Here is an 18,084-nt window from a genome sequence, read left to right as displayed (position 1 = left end):
CACATCCACAACCTTAGAACTTTCCGTCATCGTCCCTGATTTAAAGGAGGCATGAACCCACTATCGAGCATAAATACTCCCTCTTGGAGTTAAGAGTAAAAACTTGGCCGAGCCTCTACTAATAACGGAGAGCATGCAAGATCATAAACAACACATAGGTAATAGATTGATAATCAACATAACATAGTATTCTCTATCCATCGGATCCCGACAAACACAACATATAGAATTACGAGATAGATGATCTTGATCATGTTAGGCAGCTCACAAGATCCGACAATGAAGCACATGAGGAGAAGACGACCATCTAGCTACTGCTATGGACCCATAGTCCGAGGGGTGAACTACTCACTCATCACTCCGAAGGCGACCATGGCGGTGAAGAGTCCTCCGGGAGATGATTCCCCTCTCCGGCGGGGTGCCGGAGGCGATCTCTGAATCCCCGAGATGGGATTGGCGGCGGCGGCGTCTCGGAAGGTTTTCCGTATCGTGGCTCTCGGTGCGGGGGTTTCGCGACGAAGGCTTTAAGTAGGCGGAAGGGCAACGCGGGGGCCACACGAGGGCCCCACACACCAGGGCCGCGCGGCCAAGACACAGGCCGCGCCGCCCTGTTGTGGCGGCGCCTCGTGGCCCCACTTCCTTCCCCCTCGGTCTTACGGAAGCTTCGTGCAAAAATAGGACCACGGGCGTTGATTTCGTCCAATTCCGAGAATATTTCCTTAATAGGATTTACGAAACCAAAAACAGCGAAAACGGCAAGCGGCTCTTCGGCATCTCGTTAATAGGTTAATGCTGGAAAATGCATAAATACGACATATAATGTGTATAAAACATGTAGATATCATCAATAATGTGGCATGGAACATAAGAAATTATTGATACGTCGGAGACGTATCGAGCGGCGATGCTCGGCACGGCGAGCGGCGATGTCGGTCCTCGATGAACGACTCGAGCCGTTCTTCGCGAAAAGCGGACCCAAATCGACCAAAACGAAGAAAATTGATGGAATTGAAGTCTAGAAAGTGGGGAAAACGTAGATCAACCAGAGGGGCACGAAATCCATGGACCAAAACCACTCAAAACTCAACAAAATCACAGGTCTGACCAAAGGCAGTTTAGGGCTATTTTTGGGGAATTTTTTGGAATTTTTTTTGGGTGAAATTGGATGGATGGGGGTCGAATCCGGGTTAACCAAGAGCTACTGTGAAGCGATTCAACCCGGTAAGGATTGGATCTCTGTGCATAATGTGCTAGTCCCTGGATCGACTTGCTAGCACACACAGTTCGATGAATAAACAGAATAGCAATGCGTCACTTATTACAAAGTATGATCCATAATATATTTATTACAACTTGCATAGCTCATGGCTAGCTCAAATAACAGTGTTCAAAGCGGAAAACAAATAAAAGCAAAGAGCTCCATCACGCCACAGGCGAACATGCTGAGTGGAAGCTCGCGACCTAAATATGGAATATCACTCTGTCCTCAATGTTACCTGCAACATGAAACGTTGCAGCCACGCAGGGTCAATACATTGAATGTATTGGCGAGTATCACTAGAGACTTATAACAAACCTATCAAGTACATTTTCAGGGCGAGAGTTCAAACTTTTATTTTGCACAAAGCAATCATATTATCATCCTAGTTTTTATCCCAGCGATTTTAATCTCCGAACTCCTATAGTGCACATGTGAGTAGGCCAAGCTCAGGGCCCCTACCATGCTAATCTCCTTTTTCTTCATTGCACATGTCAGTAAGTCAGGCTCAATGCCCTTACCATGCTAATCTCCACTCCATTAGTGTACATGTCAGTAAGTCAGGCTCTACATCCTTACCATGTCACTCACCACCAGTGTACATGTCAGTAAGTCCGACTCAACACCCTTACCATGCCACTCACCACCAGTGAACATGTCAGTAAGTCAGGCTCAACGCCCTTACCATGCCACCCTCCCATCAACTAGTGTACATGTCAGTAAGTCAGGCTCAACGCCCTTACCATGCCACCCTCCCATCAACTAGTGTACATGTCGATGAAGTCGGGCTCTCTGCCCTTACCATGCCACTCTCGACCTATACATGTCAGTAAGTCCGGCTCAAAGCCCTTACCATGTCGGTCGACCTACAACCTTCTCAAGTACTATTCATATCCGCCCCAATTCATCCAATTATTGTTTTGTCAACTCAAAAATAACCTTTCAACTAATACATATCCATGACATGATATTCCACCCACTTATAAAGTAAGCATATCCAAGCAATCAAATATAGGTTGGCGAACAATGAATCCAATCATAATAAACATATGGCTATCCTGCGCGGTTTTCATAGCAATAGCACACAATCCATCAATAACAATCCTACACATGTACTTGTACTAAAACTCTACTGCACGCATAGGAAAACAATAGATTTGTTATGATCAAAAGTTCAACTTGCCTTATTTGTCGTTGGCGTTCGCGCTCTTCGTGTTACACTCCGCACGATCTAAACAATAAAATAATCACAATAAATATCTAGAGAGCACAAATAGAGAGAACACACAATAAAATAATGCATGCATGCTCCAAAAATAAATTTATATTTGAAAATACTTTACAAGCTGATTTGTTTGTTCAATAGGAATTTCAAATAGGCAATTTAACACAAACAATAACCTTTTGTATAAAATAGCTTACGTAAATTTTATAAACATGTACTAGTTCATAGAAATTATCCTTATCTTTAATTTCCTATTGGAATCAAAATAAAATCATTTACCAAATTTATGAAACATTGAAAATACTATAACACTAGTTATAAATTTAAAAATCTGTAACTTTTGTAAAAATAGAAACTAACAGTACCAAGGTGTTCTTCTCATTTTTATGAATCCAACGGTATATCATTTGCTAAAATCCGAGTTACGAAAATATATTTATGATTTTTAAAAGATTAAACATTTCGTGGACTTTTAATAATTTTGTTCGAAAAGTTGTCAGAAAAAGTTTCTCGGATGGAGAAACTTTCTACACGAAAGTTGCAGGGAACTTAATTACGAACTAAATGGAAAAAAGAATAGTCTAAAACGGAGCTCTAGATTTATTGTTACGAATTTTCAAAAAATTTACGGGTGAACAAGCTAGCACATCCTGCACGTGATCGATGTGATCGATCGTGAGGCCTGGTTCAGTTATTTGGGCTAACAGGGTTCCTCAGATTCAGATATAACGGCGTACGGAGGATTTGTTAATCTAATCTAAAGTGGATGCTCTGGCTTACAATGGCACAGACGACCCGAGGTGGTGGTAAGACGGCTCGGACGTGATGCTTCTTGGCGTCTTCGGATGGTTTACTACTGCGGCGAGTTGGTGACCGAGGTGCGGCTGGACGTGGCTGTCAAGGTGGCGTGCTCGGAGGTATTTGCGTCTTCCTCGAACAGCGGTGACGGGCGGCTGGAGCAGCTCGGGCAACGATGAACTCTGGCGATGCTTTCTCCGCGTCCTAGTGCCCTGCAGATCGGGGAACATAGGGAAGGCGACGTGGTTGAGTAAGAGGAACAATATGGTGTAAAAGAGAGGGGCTCAGGGCGACGGGAAACCTCCGGTTATGAGCTCCAATGGCGGCGGCGGCGTCGAACTCCGGCGAGAAATTCGCGCAGCCTGGCGGCGCAAAAATTGGGGATTTTAGGGTCAATATACAGAGTATATATGGGGGTATATATAGGCGCAAAAATCCGTGGCAAATTCAACAGCTTTGGTGAGATTTTTGTGGAACTTGTTTCCAGTTTGTTTCCGTGTCGTGCATAGACTTCTAGCTGAAGGTTGGAGATAAAACGTGGGCTCCACCGTCAGGGAAAAAAAACGAAAAGGCAAAAGGCAGATTGCATAGCATGGCTGCTCCGCGCGTGGTCTTTCGCGAGCGTGCGCGCGTGAGCTGCTGCTCGCGTCGCGTGTGCGTGCCTGGCATAGGGCCGGCCGGTTCTTTAATTTTTTTCCTTTTCTTTTTTCTTTTCTTAAAGCTACAGTTAATTAAACTGACGCAAAAAAATATATACTAAAATTTGTAAAACACTTTCAGTACAGTATCTGGTTATAATGGGCACAGCCCCAACCCATTAAAGCACTTGGTTAATTATGTTATGCATATAGATTAATCAAAGGAGCAAAACTAGCAATATAAAACACTTTTATGCAAGAAACATGTAAAACATTTTCTAAAACTAAAACTTTGACATGCTGATATGATGCAATGCATAAATTTTAAAATTCTCAGATTTTGGGATGTTACAGACTACCACCCTTAAAAGGAATCTCGTCCTCGAGATTCGAAAAGGCTAGCAGGGTTTAAGTTTGGGGATGGCTAGGTGCTACCACCCTTAAAAAGAATCTGGCTAGGTCGCTTCTGAAAGGTTTACTTGGCAATGGTTCCATTGGGTGGCATCTGAAATTTATTCCATGTCACTTTCCAAGGATATTACTTTGATGGGATCTGTGTTACTTCTATCCTTGATATGAATGTATAAAATGCACCAGTATTGAAAGATACAAATATTGGAAGGAGTTGGTCAAAACTTACGAGTTGCTGCATTTGGCGCTTCAAAGACTTCTTCCACATTGACATGGTTTAGGTGTCCTTTCTGGGGCGGGATGGGATTGTTCACATTCGGATTTCCAACACCATTATTATTTTCAGGGCAGTCCCAGGAATAGTATCCCAACTTACGGCACTTGAAACACTCCAATTTGCTCATGTCCCTCTTGTCGGAGCGATTGTGGTGTCCAACATCATCTTTTCCTTCAGGACAATCCCAGGAATAGTGCCCCAGCTCTTTACATTTGTAGCATTGCACCTGGCGGATATCTCTCTTGCTAGTGTTGTTGATGTAACGATTCTGGCCATTGTTGCCACCATTATTTTGACCATTACCTCTCCGAGAGTGGTGGTTTTGACCATCATATATGTTTACTCCATGCTCGTGGTGTTCAGAATTGCCATTCCCATCATGGTGTGTACGGACCCTCTGATCCGCTAGCGAGTTGTGGTTGTTGTGGTTGTGCTTCCTCTTGCGGTTCTCAGCTTGGTTCCGCTTTCCCTCAAGAATTCTAGCCTTGTCCATCAGTGTCTGGAAATCAGGAACATGTACCACTGACAGTTGAATAGCAAGCTCATCATTCAAGCCATCCAGGAATCTCTCCTTCCTCTTTGCATCAGTATCCACATCTTCTGGCGCATAGCGTGCTAGATTGCTGAATTCCTCTATGTATTCAGACACTGTGCGGAAACTTTGACGCAAGTTGCGGAACTCTCTCCTCTTCAGGCTCATAACTCCAGATGAAACATGAGCTGTGCGAAAACCCTCCTGAAACATCTCCCATGTGATGCCATCAATAGGATGGGTTATCTGGAAATTGTCCCACCAAGAGGCTGCGGGTCCTTCAAGCAAGTGAGCAGCAAACCTCACCTTCTCGGCGTCGGTGCATCCCACGATTACCAAGTCTTTGTCCACAGAGCGCAGCCAATCAAAAGCTATCATTGGCTCAGGTGCACTAGAGAACTTGGCGGGCCTCAACCTCGAAACCTTGTGAGCATGTCCACATGTGGAGGTGGATTGTTGTTGTTATTGTTGTTCTGGTTCTGATTGTTGTTCGCCATGAACTGAGTCATCACTTGCATCAACTGTGTTTGTGCTGCCAACATCTGTTGCATATCATTGTTGTTGTTGCCAGTGCGTGCACGTCGAGGAGGCATCTGTTTGGGTAAGAATAGATAAGTTTTAGATAGATAGAACTACAGGAAAATACTACCCATACTAATCACAAACATGGCAGCAAGCATTCACATCAAACATATCACACAACAATCAAACAAGACATCCCTATAGCAAAGACAGAATCTGTCCAGAATTTTACTACTGTGAAAACGTATTTTACAGAGGCACTTAAATACGTCAGAAAATTTAGCCAATTTTTTTGCATGTACAGGAACGAATTTCGCACTTGACCTGAATTTTTCGTGATTTTTGGAGTTACCAGTAAAGCATGAAAAATCGCGTGGTAAACAGCAACATCCAGAAAACTACACTTCTCAATTCAATACTTTATGGAAAACGCCTTTAATATTATAAATTCTCACGAAAATTACTAACAATTCAAAGATTCAAAAATAACATATCCTAAGCAACACTGTGGTGACCCGGCATACCACTGCATGGTGTAGTATGCAAGTCTGATATAACACCAATGAAACACCGTTCCACTAGTATTATATCGCTCAGAGTGGTACAACAGAAACATATGCGGGTCCAAGGCATGTCTATAGAATTACAACATTGACTCAGTTACATAAGATCAGCACAGCCTCCTACTTTACAATGAGGTAAAACTGCAAATAACTCCAGAAGAACGACTCGTAGACTAGTCTTATCACGAACTCTATTTGTAGAGTATTTAACTAGCTACAGAGGCTATGAATAGATTCTAGCTAAATAGGAGCTAAGTTTAGGAAGCTAGTTCCTTTCTAATGCTAATCTAGGTTTCTCCTTGTTGGATGTGGTATCTGCCTCATCTGACAGGTTCCTGTCCCTTGAAGTAGTTGTTGACTCCTTGATCTTCGTGTTGCACTGTAGATCCTCCTTCGATGCCTCCATATCTAAGCAGGGGATTTAAGAGTGGGATGAGTACGAGCGTACTCAACAAGTTCATTATAGGAAAGAGGTGTTTAATGCACTAGCTACGGCATTAGACCGAGAAAGTCTAATACCAATGCGAGTTTTCATAATCATTTCTTCAAGAGGTTGCTTTTATTCGGAAGAGCTATGTCCGTCAGCCTTCACCGGTTTACTAGAACTTCATGGAGCTCCTTTCCGGCAGCGTTCGCGATTCCATATCCCGGAACGGGGAGTGACAGGTCACGGTTCTTTACACTCTGCGAGGTGTGTTGCTTTACCCATAAGAGATCTTAACCTTGGTGCCAACCGGGTGATCTTCCCGTCCACACTTCCTATGGTGTGAGGCCCGGTATAAGGTCTAGCCAATCATGTTCCTCCGCTACCTCGAACACCCACCCTTTGTTGCATACCCCGACCACGGGTCCTCGTCGGTCCTCTTATACCACTTAAGGATGGACCCCGACCACGACAACGAGTTTGGGATCGAACCAAACTCCTTCGCCGGTAGCCGCAACCCATCATAGACCGCAATACGCGTGGGGACTTTAGGCCTCCCGACCCACCGCTTGCACTTCGAGCGACAAGTGTCTACGGACTATGCCGTGGGGACTTAAGGCTTCCCCAGCCCACCGCTTGCCCCGACGGATACAAGTGTCTACGGTAAAGCGCATCCGTTGATGAACGAGAGGTGGAAACACTTTTGACTACTCCGTCCCACTCCGGATCTTATGGTTAACACGGATATTACGGCACAAGAATCACTGGCGACATTTGTTGTTTAATCCTAGATGGATACAAGCCCGTGCAATGGAACCTCCACCATATCAACACAACCCATGGTTCCATTGCCCACCACTTAGTCATATTCATAGTTATGAAAGTAGTGGTTTTGATTTTTGTGCAATAGTGATAACCATAATACTTTGCAAGTAATTTGATAGAAATACTCAAATGACATGAGCAAGTGATGAACTTGCCTTTCTTGACTGCAAGATTATGCGGGCAAGGTCTTCGATACTGCAATAACTCCAAATTCTGAAATAGCATCATCGTCCGGTAAGGCGATGTTTAAAAGATTGGCAAGGATGCAATAATGCATAAGTATGAGATGCAATCGCTCTAAGCGTGACCTAACCCCGATGATTTAGGATTAGTGAGTTATAATGATTAGTTCAAAGTGTGTTGCACTTTTAGAGTGATTCACAAACAAGGTTTTTATTCAATTGTGGTTACTTGGCATCATAAACAGGTAGATAATAAAGCATATTAATCAATTGAGCATACAAGGAATGATAATTGGCATAATGTTAACATATATAGAACAGTTGTAAGTTTTAGTACTAGATGGCATGGTTAATGATTAATTATCATATACTTCAAAAGAATAACTTTTGAAGAACATGTTCTTTAATAAAGAACAAGTATGATAATTGGAGTTGTGGAGTTCTATAGTTTTCTATGGTTCTAATTGTTTTCTGGAGTAGGTAGTAGATGGATCACAACCTGGTTGGATTCATCGGCTACTAGGCTTGTATGGTTTTACTTAAGCATGAGCAACTTAAGCAATTAATTATCCATGGTTGCTATCAAGGTTGATTCATCTTGCTGGTGATTGCTAGCTAGGGTTTATAGGTCCTTATAAGTAGGGTTGATGATGATTATTTTTTTACTTCAAAAGAATAACTTTTGAAGAACATACTTCTTAAATAATAAGAAGTATATCAATTAGGGTTGAGGTTGTCTAGGTTTTGTTATTGGATTCATTAAGTAAGGAATGGTGGTTTCCTAAATAGGATGTTTAATAATTATCTCACACTAGTAGGTTTAAGTGGAGTATGGAATGTAATGCTAAATATTGGGCATAAATGCTATTAGAGTTTATCATAGTGGTGTGATGCTAATTAAGGATGGTTACTTAAAGATGATGGTTTTGGTAGTGTAAGCTAGGGTTTGCACTTGGTTAACCCTACTTGATTATTTAGTTCTGATGAAGATGAACACATGGAATGCTAATTAGTAGTGATAGGGTTCCCATATTTTATGTGGATTTGAACTAGTATTTAGTTGCTAGATAAGAATCTATGATTACTAATGAAGTAACATGATCACATGTTACTAAGGGTTTAGGTTTGGGAATAAATTAGGGTTTTAGGGTTACACATGAAATGATGAGTTCCTAGTTTCCTACCATATGGAACTAGGGTTTCTTAATCACCATATAGTTTTATGATTAATAACTTCAATTTAAAGTTGAAGTTATTAATAATTTGGAAATAAAAATAATATTGAATTTGGTATTTTATTCTTTTAAATAATTAATAATTAGGTAATTATTAATTAGGGTTTAATTCTCACTATTAAAGATTTAACAAATAATCAATAAAGAAAATTTGTTTTAATGTTTTCTTTATTTATTTACTGGTTTTTATTTAATTTGAAGAGTTTTCCTAATTATTGAATTTTCATTGAATTTAGAATTAATAAATAAGGCTTAAATAACAAGTATTAATTAATTGAATTTTTATTAAAAATAAAAATTTCATATTATATTTTTATTGGATAGAGTTTATTTTTAGGATCATTTTGATATCTCATTTGGTATTTTTCAGAATTGAAATGAATTTGATTTATTTCGGTAAAGTTGCGGCAATTTGTGAGATTTAAATTTAAGCCGGAAATAGCTAAAGTTACACAGACAGGACACCCACACGGTCTATGACCGGTGGGCCGTGTCCACGTTGGCGGCCACGTGGTGCCGACGTGGCAACCAAGTGCCTCACCGGCGGCCGGAGGTGGTCGTCGCCCGGCGATACGGCGCTCGCGCGGGCCAACTACCTACACTACGAGGCTCGGCCGCGTCGAGGTGAACAAGCTAGTACCAGCGCCGCCCTTATTTGGTCGCCGGAGCAAGCTCGTCGGCGAAGCCGAGCGGCAGATATCACGGAGCAACGATGCTACGCATGTTACGGGGCGTAATCGAGCGAACCAAGTACACCACGGGATTCAATAGCTCACCAGGAGTACGTAGCGCTTGACGGCGTGGTCGATGGAGGTCTGGCTCGCCGGATTTCATGGCGCCGGCCCCCGGAGAGCTGAGCTTGGTGACGGCGCTACGGGCTGCCCCTGCTCGATTCCTTTTGCAGGAGGAGCAAGTCGAGCATGGCGGTTCTAACGGTGGTCATGGCGGGGCCTGGGGCTTCCCCAATCGACGGCGACGGTCGATGTCCGGCTCAGGTAGGGTTTCGGATTGGGGAAAATTTAGCAGAGGGGGAAGAAAACCGAGGCTAGGCTCGTCCCGGGGCTTTTATACGGCGTCGGAGGGTACCTCGTCACGTCGTCGAGGAAGGAGAGGGCGCCAGCGAGCGACGAAAAGGAGCACGCCTTCGTGCTGGCGTCCATGCGCGTCGAGAGGATGAGGACGACTTCCTCTCGTTGATTTTTCAACGAAGAGGTAAGTTGGGCTGGTAAGTGGGCTGCCCTGGTGGGCCGTGGTGCTTCGGGCTGCGGTGGCCCATCGGTAAGCCTCTCTTCTCTCTTTTTCTTTGCTCTTATTTTATTTTCTGGTTTGTATTTTCTATTTAATTCTAATTTGCATTTCCCTTTTGTTTTGCAGGATTTTAAATGTGTGAATCCCTTTGGAGTTTACAAAGATACTATTATAAATATAAGAGCTTTAAATATTTCATATGTGTAGTGACACCCTTGTTTATTAAATGTTAATAGAGATTGAAAATGGGCAATTAAATAGTCCTAATTGCCAATATCAATTTAGGTAATCCAAACTATTTCTCAAGAGGTTCTTCTAAGTACCTATTGATAGTTAAGTTTTAATATTTATCTTTTGTTACATTGCATTAAACAATTTGCAAGGCATAGCTTAATATCAAGTTTATTATTTGAGCATATGATCTCATAACATTATTTCATGTGCTCATGGTGGTTATTGATTTGGAGAATTATTTAAGGTTATTTTAAAGTATTATTGTCATCTTTTAAACCCTTAGTTTAATATGGTTAAGATGGATCTCATTTCTCTCATGAGACTTCTATTTATATGGAACCACTAGTTAGTTGCACCCACATAGGCATGGCTTGTGAGATATGTTAATTTGCTATCTTGTTTCATTTAAGAGTTGGTTAAATAGTTCCCTTGCTCATATCTGAGCTTAAGCATGGTTTTAGGATTATACTAGCAATCCCTATGTGATGCACAAACTAGGGTTGAGATATAATGCTAGGTTGTAGATATGAGATGACACCATATTGCATGTGCTAGGGTTTACTCTCCCCTAACTATGATAAAGTGGTTACTTGCTTAATATTTCATGTGCTTCCCTAATTACTAAGGATTTGAGATTTGGTTTTATCTTCTACCAATTAACTTTTATTATTATCCACAACTTATCATTAAGGTAACTATATTGATTATAGTTCTTTTTATAGTTAACTTTGGTGATAGTGATGAATGGTTTCTCACCATATATATTATAGGCTTTAACTCTAAGCTTTACTTATGAGCTTATATCTTCTACTTCAAGTTCTTAGGGTTTATGATCACTACACAATTTATAATGATCAAGGTTTGGCTTCCTAAGTTATTACTAGAAATATTTAGATATGGTTTTACCAATTACTCCTCTCACTCCACAAGGACTTGGATTATAATCTAAGGTTCTACTCTAGGAATGATGATGTGATTATCTATATATGTGGTCTTCCTTAGAATTTCTACCTTGCTATCTTCTGTAGCTTGTTCTTCAGGAATTCTGATAAACCTGCATCTTGTGGCAAGCCTCCACCTCCTAGCTGCTTCCTCTTGATCCTAACTATTTTATGGAGTGGCTCAATGTGTTGGTCTTCTTGCATCATGGTGCAAGATGATGAGATGAATGAGGTAGAGGGTTCCTTTTATAGGCTTGGGCATGCTCTTATATCATGACACATGGGTGGATGACTCTTGCTTTAATTTGATGAATAAGGTGCTTGATTGTCATGCTCTCATCCATAGCAATCCTTTAAGCATGAGGTGGCATAGCTTAGGATTCAAGCTATGTAGATATTTTCATCCTATGTGGCATTGGTATTATCCTCTCATGTGATTTATTTTTGGATAGACAAGTGGCTTTTGTTACTAAATATCTTGTGAATGATTTTATGCTTGTGGTTGAGTCACTATATCATAAGTGATTGTATTTATATTATTATTGGGATCAAAATATCAAAGATAAGGATTATACCCCAATTTTGAATGGTGATGTTTGATTTCACCAAGGCATGATCATATGAGTTTCAAAGTACTCATATTTTATTTTATTCAAATAGTTTGAACTATAATTCGTAATGTAAATGAATTTAGTTTTGTGATATTCCACATATTTAAATAGTTATGCTTAAAATAAGAATGTGGGGCTTTTATGCACTTAGGTCCTTGTGTTTTACCATATTTGGTAATTAGTTTTAAAGTGAATTCAATTATACCCCAAGTGTAGTTTCTTAACTTTTAAGTGTTAAGAACTTAGAGTTTGATTATTATCTATTTGATGGTTATAGGCTTCTCCCATCTCTAGGGTTTAATGATAAGCTTGTGTTGGTGTTGAGTTCAAGAATTACCATGAGGTTCATGGTAAGGACATGGGTTAGTTTTAAGACATGGAGAAGATAAGTGAAGAATGGGTTCTCCATTTATTATTACTTGATTTCCAATTTAATAGATGTTCTTATGTTATGGCAAAGAATACCATGTTATGATCTTTTATAAGATCAAGCAATTGATCATTGTTTAAAGTCTTGTGGTGTTAGTTCCATTTGATCTAACCCCTTGGATCAAATCATCTCTACCCAAAACAGGTTTTAACAAAGGTCACACTGAGGTTTATAGCACTTGACTTGATGAGCTACTTCAATTCCACCAAGGTCAAGTGAAACTTCAGTTACTGTGACAGTTTTACTTTAAAGCGCGAAAATTCCCCAGATTTTCTATGCATGAATGCAATGCACACATCTGTTTCCTCTATTTTTGTAACCCCATTACCTGGATATTACGAGTCTCTACCCCTTAAACTAAACTTCGTCCTCGAAGTTTGATCTCTCTCACGTTTCGGAGTGTGGATCCGACTTGTGCGGACTAAATCTTTTCTCGACTCCATGGTGTTCTTACTTGGATATAATTGAATACATCCCTTGTCCAGATTCTTCCTGGAATCCATTAGTGTTTGACATCAAACAACTATTACTTCCTTTACTTCCATGATTTCCTCCAATATTATAAGCTTGTTTCCTTTCTCATTGAATATTCAATGATTGGAACTTCTTCTTGTCCTGACAGTCTTAATTGAGGACTAATTGGATAACAATCTCCTATTTGATAAAATAGGTCTTTGTTTTCCCTTAGTACCAAAATTGCAGTAATGGTACTTAATAAGGTAGTAACTTTGGAATTGATCGTGATGGTTTATTTTTCTAATAATGGATTAGACTCATTTAGTCCATCCAATCATGGTTTACAGTTGATACCTATAACTATTTTGGGTTCTTTAGGTTCCAAGAAAGGAATCATTCTATTAGTCTTTGATATTGGTATGTTCAATCTTCTTTGGTCTTTGGCCTTCTTGAGCTGTAATTTGATCTACGGTGTTTTCTTCATCCAACTTCTTTATGCTTGTCTTACTTGACCTTTCGTACTTCTGAGTAAATACTACTCACTTTCTCAAGTTACAGTCCACTTCTTACTTCCTCGAGGTATAAACCTCAGCTTCTGGTCTGACATACTTCTGAAAGTAGTGTCAAACAATCTTATAAAAATAAGATTGAACTTCCTCTCCGTTCAGACCTTCTGTTTCTATCTAGCTTAAAGTATTGAGTCATTGTACATCCAACTCAATCTTTACTCTACCCCTTAGAGTTTACTTATGTTCTTCGACTCCTTTTCTTCCAACTATTGAGCTTATGATTAGAATATTAGTCTGGGTCTAGCTTATGGTTTGTACTTATTCTAAGGTCTCGCGAAGAATGTTTGTGGTGTATCCACTCAATTGTGGACATCCAATGTGAATCCTTTGACTAATTGTTTATAGATCTAGCTATTTGGCTGACTAAATTTTTATTTGTTCACAAACTTTTGTTACAAATAATTAAATCGTGGACTATTTGTAATACCAACTGATACCAGCTGTGGTTACTATACCAACTGTGGCTATTGGATATCTAAAAAATGGATTCTATTATAGGTTCTGATCAACTAGACGAGACATCTTCTGCTTTATCTCGCAGTGTTGATCCTATACCCATTGTGGTCTTCTGATATCAACTATGGTCTTCTTATATCTGCTATGATTTCATATATCACCTTCCTTCATTCAGGGTTTATTTTGCAAGAAAACCACTAGCTGACACTATGAATATAGTATCCGAAGTGATCTCCTATGCATTCCCTCTTCCATGATGACTAGGGATCTGCTTGAGCTTCACCATAATCACCAGCTTTCTCACCTTCATGCTTTTTATGTACTAAAGTACTCCTCTGTTGAGGTAAAGCATGAGTTTAGATTGGTACTTCCTTCAGAGTATTGTGGTTGCTTCCCACAACTTTGTTTCCTTTATCTGAGGAACCTTCTTCTTGTCTTCATAATCTTCAGAAATCGTCACTTCCTCACACGAATACTATTTCCCTCTAGATCTATAGCATCAAGTACGGACTTGATATTGCAACATACATTTGCATATCAAAGTCAAACTTCATGTATGGATCTAGTCAAACAATGAAAATCCAATAAAATCCAAGAAGATTCAGCTTTGTGCTTATAATACACATCATCATAAGCCTGAATATAATAGTTGAGTAAGACATCTCTAAACATCAGGCTCGATGTGTAGTATATAACACCACATAAGATAGGTTTATATCGTGATACTTAGCATGAATATATGGGATTCTACTATTTGTCTCAACCTTTACCTTAATTGCACAATTGCAATGAGATAAACTTGAAACAAAGTGGTCTAGGATAGTTAAAGTTAACCTAGTTTTCTCTGGAAGTACTACTTAACTTCCATTTTGTTGAGGACTAACTCACATGATATGTCTCGGTTCTAACATTGCTACTCTAAACACATACTATGGAAATATAGCTCCTATACTTCCAAGTGTTTATATTATCATAAGACTATGGTCATGATGTGCTTGGCACACTTCCCATGGTTTTGGAACACATTTCTTACACTAATGTTTAGCACTTGGCTTCTTATTATACTCTTCCTAAATACTTTAGATGTTATAATTCATCACATAATGATTCCCAGGTGAATCATATATGATTACTATCTCTACTATACAAGTAGACATATTTTATTCCCATCTCTCTTCCTTACCTCCCATGATTGACTCATCATGGTCTATACTACCTCATATAGCTTATATTCTTTCCTTACTATCAGTTTTTTTTTTACACGTTTGGATAATTTACTTACCAATTACTTGTATTGGTTTACACCTTCTAATAGGATATCTTGCTTATCTTTGTCACTTAATATTACTCCTATTACAGGTCTGGATAATTCTTACTTAACCATTACATGTGTTGGTACACATCTTCCAATAGGATATCTTCCTTATGGTTGTATCCTCTCTTTGGACTACCATGTATTGTATACCAACTATGATCTACTCATCTATTATTTTAAGGACTTATTGATGTGCTACATGTTTTGCATTAGCTAACTAACTTCACTTAGGAAGGATAGGTAGGAAATGTTGACTCAAGTGTGTCGAGATTATTCTCAAGTGAATATCCATCTCAAGTCATAAGAAGTATTTGGTTTACCTAGGACAACTTCCTATAGACACTACCAATCCTATAGGTCTCCTTTAAAGGGTTTTAATCCTAGGGTCAAAGCATTGGCTCGATACCAAGCTGTGGTGACCCGGCATACCACTCGCATGGTGTAGTATGCAAGTCCGATATAACACCAATGAAACACCGTTCCACTAGTATTATATCGCTCAGAGTGGTACAACAGAAACATATGCGGGTCCAAGGCATGTCTATAGAATTACAACATTGACTCGGTTACATAAGATCAGCACAGCCTCCTACTTTACAATGAGGTAAAGCTCGCAAATAACTCCGGAAGAACGACTCGTAGACTAGTCTTATCACGAACTCTATTTGTAGAGTATTTAACTAGCTACGAGAGGCCATGAATAGATTCTAGCTAAATAGGAGCTAAGTTTAGGAAGCTAGTTCCTTTCTAATGCTAATCTAGGTTTCTCCTTGTTGGATGTGGTATCTGCACTCATCCGACGGGTTCTCGTCCCTTGAAGTAGTTGTTGACTCCTTGATCTTCGTGTTGCATCGTAGATCCTCCTTCGATGCCTCCATATCTAAGCGAGGGATTTAAGAGTGGGATGAGTACGAGCGTACTCAACAAGTTCATTATAGGAAAGAGGTGTTTAATGCACTAGCTACGAGCATTAGACCGGAAAGTCTAATACCAATGCAGGTTTTCATAATCATTTCTTCAAGAGGTTGCTTTTATTCGGAAGAGCTATGTCCGTCGGCCTTCACCGGTTTACTAGAACTTCATGGAGCTCCTTTCCGGCAGCGTTCGCAGTTCCATATCCCGGAACGGGGAGTGACAGGTCACGGTTCTTTACACTCTGCAGAGGTGTGTTGCTTTACCCATAAGAGATCTTAACCTTGGTGCCAACCGGGTGATCTTCCCGTCCACACTTCCTATGGTGTGAGGCCCGGTATAAGGTCTAGCCAATCATGTTCCTCCGCTACCTCGAACACCCACCCTTTGTTGCATACCCCGACCACTGGGTCCTCGTCGGTCCTCTTATACCACTTAAGGATGGACCCCGACCACGACAACGGTTTGGGATCGAACCAAACTCCTTCGCCGTAGCTGCAACCCATCATAGACCGCAATACCGTGGGGACTTTAGGCCTCCCCAGCCCACCGCTTGCACTTCGAGCGACAAGTGTCTACGGACTATGCCGTGGGGACTTAAGGCTTCCCCAGCCCACCGCTTGCCCCGACGGATACAAGTGTCTACGGTAAAGCGCATCCGTTGATGAACGAGAGGTGGAAACACTTTTGACTACTCCAGTCCCACTCCGGATCTTATGGTTAACACGGATATTACGGCACAAGAATCACTGGCGACATTTGTTGTTTAATCCTAGATGGATACAAGCCCGTGCAATGGAACCTCCACCATATCAACACAACCCATGGTTCCATTGCCCACCACTTAGTCATATTCATAGTTATGAAAGTAGTGGTTTTGATTTTTGTGCAATAGTGATAACCATAATACTTTGCAAGTAATTTGATAGAAATACTCAAATGACATGAGCAAGTGATGAACTTGCCTTTCTTGACTGCAAGATTATGCAGGCAAGGTCTTCGATACGCAATAACTCCAAATTCTGAAATAGCATCATCGTCCGGTAAGGCGATGTTTAAAAGATTGGCAAGGATGCAATAATGCATAAGTATGAGATGCAATCGCTCTAAGCGTGACCTAACCCCGATGATTTAGGATTAGTGAGTTATAATGATTAGTTCAAAGTGTGTTGCACTTTTAGAGTGATTCACAAACAAGGTTTTTATTCAATTGTGGTTACTTGGCATCATAAACGGGTAGATAATAAAGCATATTAATCAATTGAGCATACAAGGAATGATAATTGGCATAATGTTAACATATATAGAACGGTTGTAAGTTTTAGTACTAGATGGCATGGTTAATGATTAATTATCATATACTTCAAAAGAATAACTTTTGAAGAACATGTTCTTTAATAAAGAACAAGTATGATAATTGGAGTTGTGGAGTTCTATAGTTTTCTATGGTTCTAATTGTTTTCTGGAGTAGGTAGTAGATGGATCACAACCTGGTTGGATTCATCAGCTACTAGGCTTGTATGGTTTTACTTAAGCATGAGCAACTTAAGCAATTAATTATCCATGGTTGCTATCAAGGTTGATTCATCTTGCTGGTGATTGCTAGCTAGGGTTTATAGGTCCTTATAAGTAGGGTTGATGATGATTATTTTTTTACTTCAAAAGAATAACTTTTGAAGAACATACTTCTTAAATAATAAGAAGTATATCAATTAGGGTTGAGGTTGTCTAGGTTTTGTTATTGGATTCATTAAGTAAGGAATGGTGGTTTCCTAAATAGGATGTTTAATAATTATCTCACACTAGTAGGTTTAAGTGGAGTATGGAATGTAATGCTAAATATTGGGCATAAATGCTATTAGAGTTTATCATAGTGGTGTGATGCTAATTAAGGATGGTTACTTAAAGATGATGGTTTTGGTAGTGTAAGCTAGGGTTTGCACTTGGTTAACCCTACTTGATTATTTAGTTCTGATGAAGATGAACACATGGAATGCTAATTAGTAGTGATAGGGTTCCCAT

This window comes from Lolium rigidum, chromosome 3, assembly GCF_022539505.1.
Source record: "Lolium rigidum isolate FL_2022 chromosome 3, APGP_CSIRO_Lrig_0.1, whole genome shotgun sequence".
Classification (NCBI taxonomy): Eukaryota; Viridiplantae; Streptophyta; class Magnoliopsida; order Poales; family Poaceae; genus Lolium; species Lolium rigidum.
The sequence above is the reverse complement of the archived record's forward strand: the minus strand, read 5'-3'. Positions refer to the sequence as shown.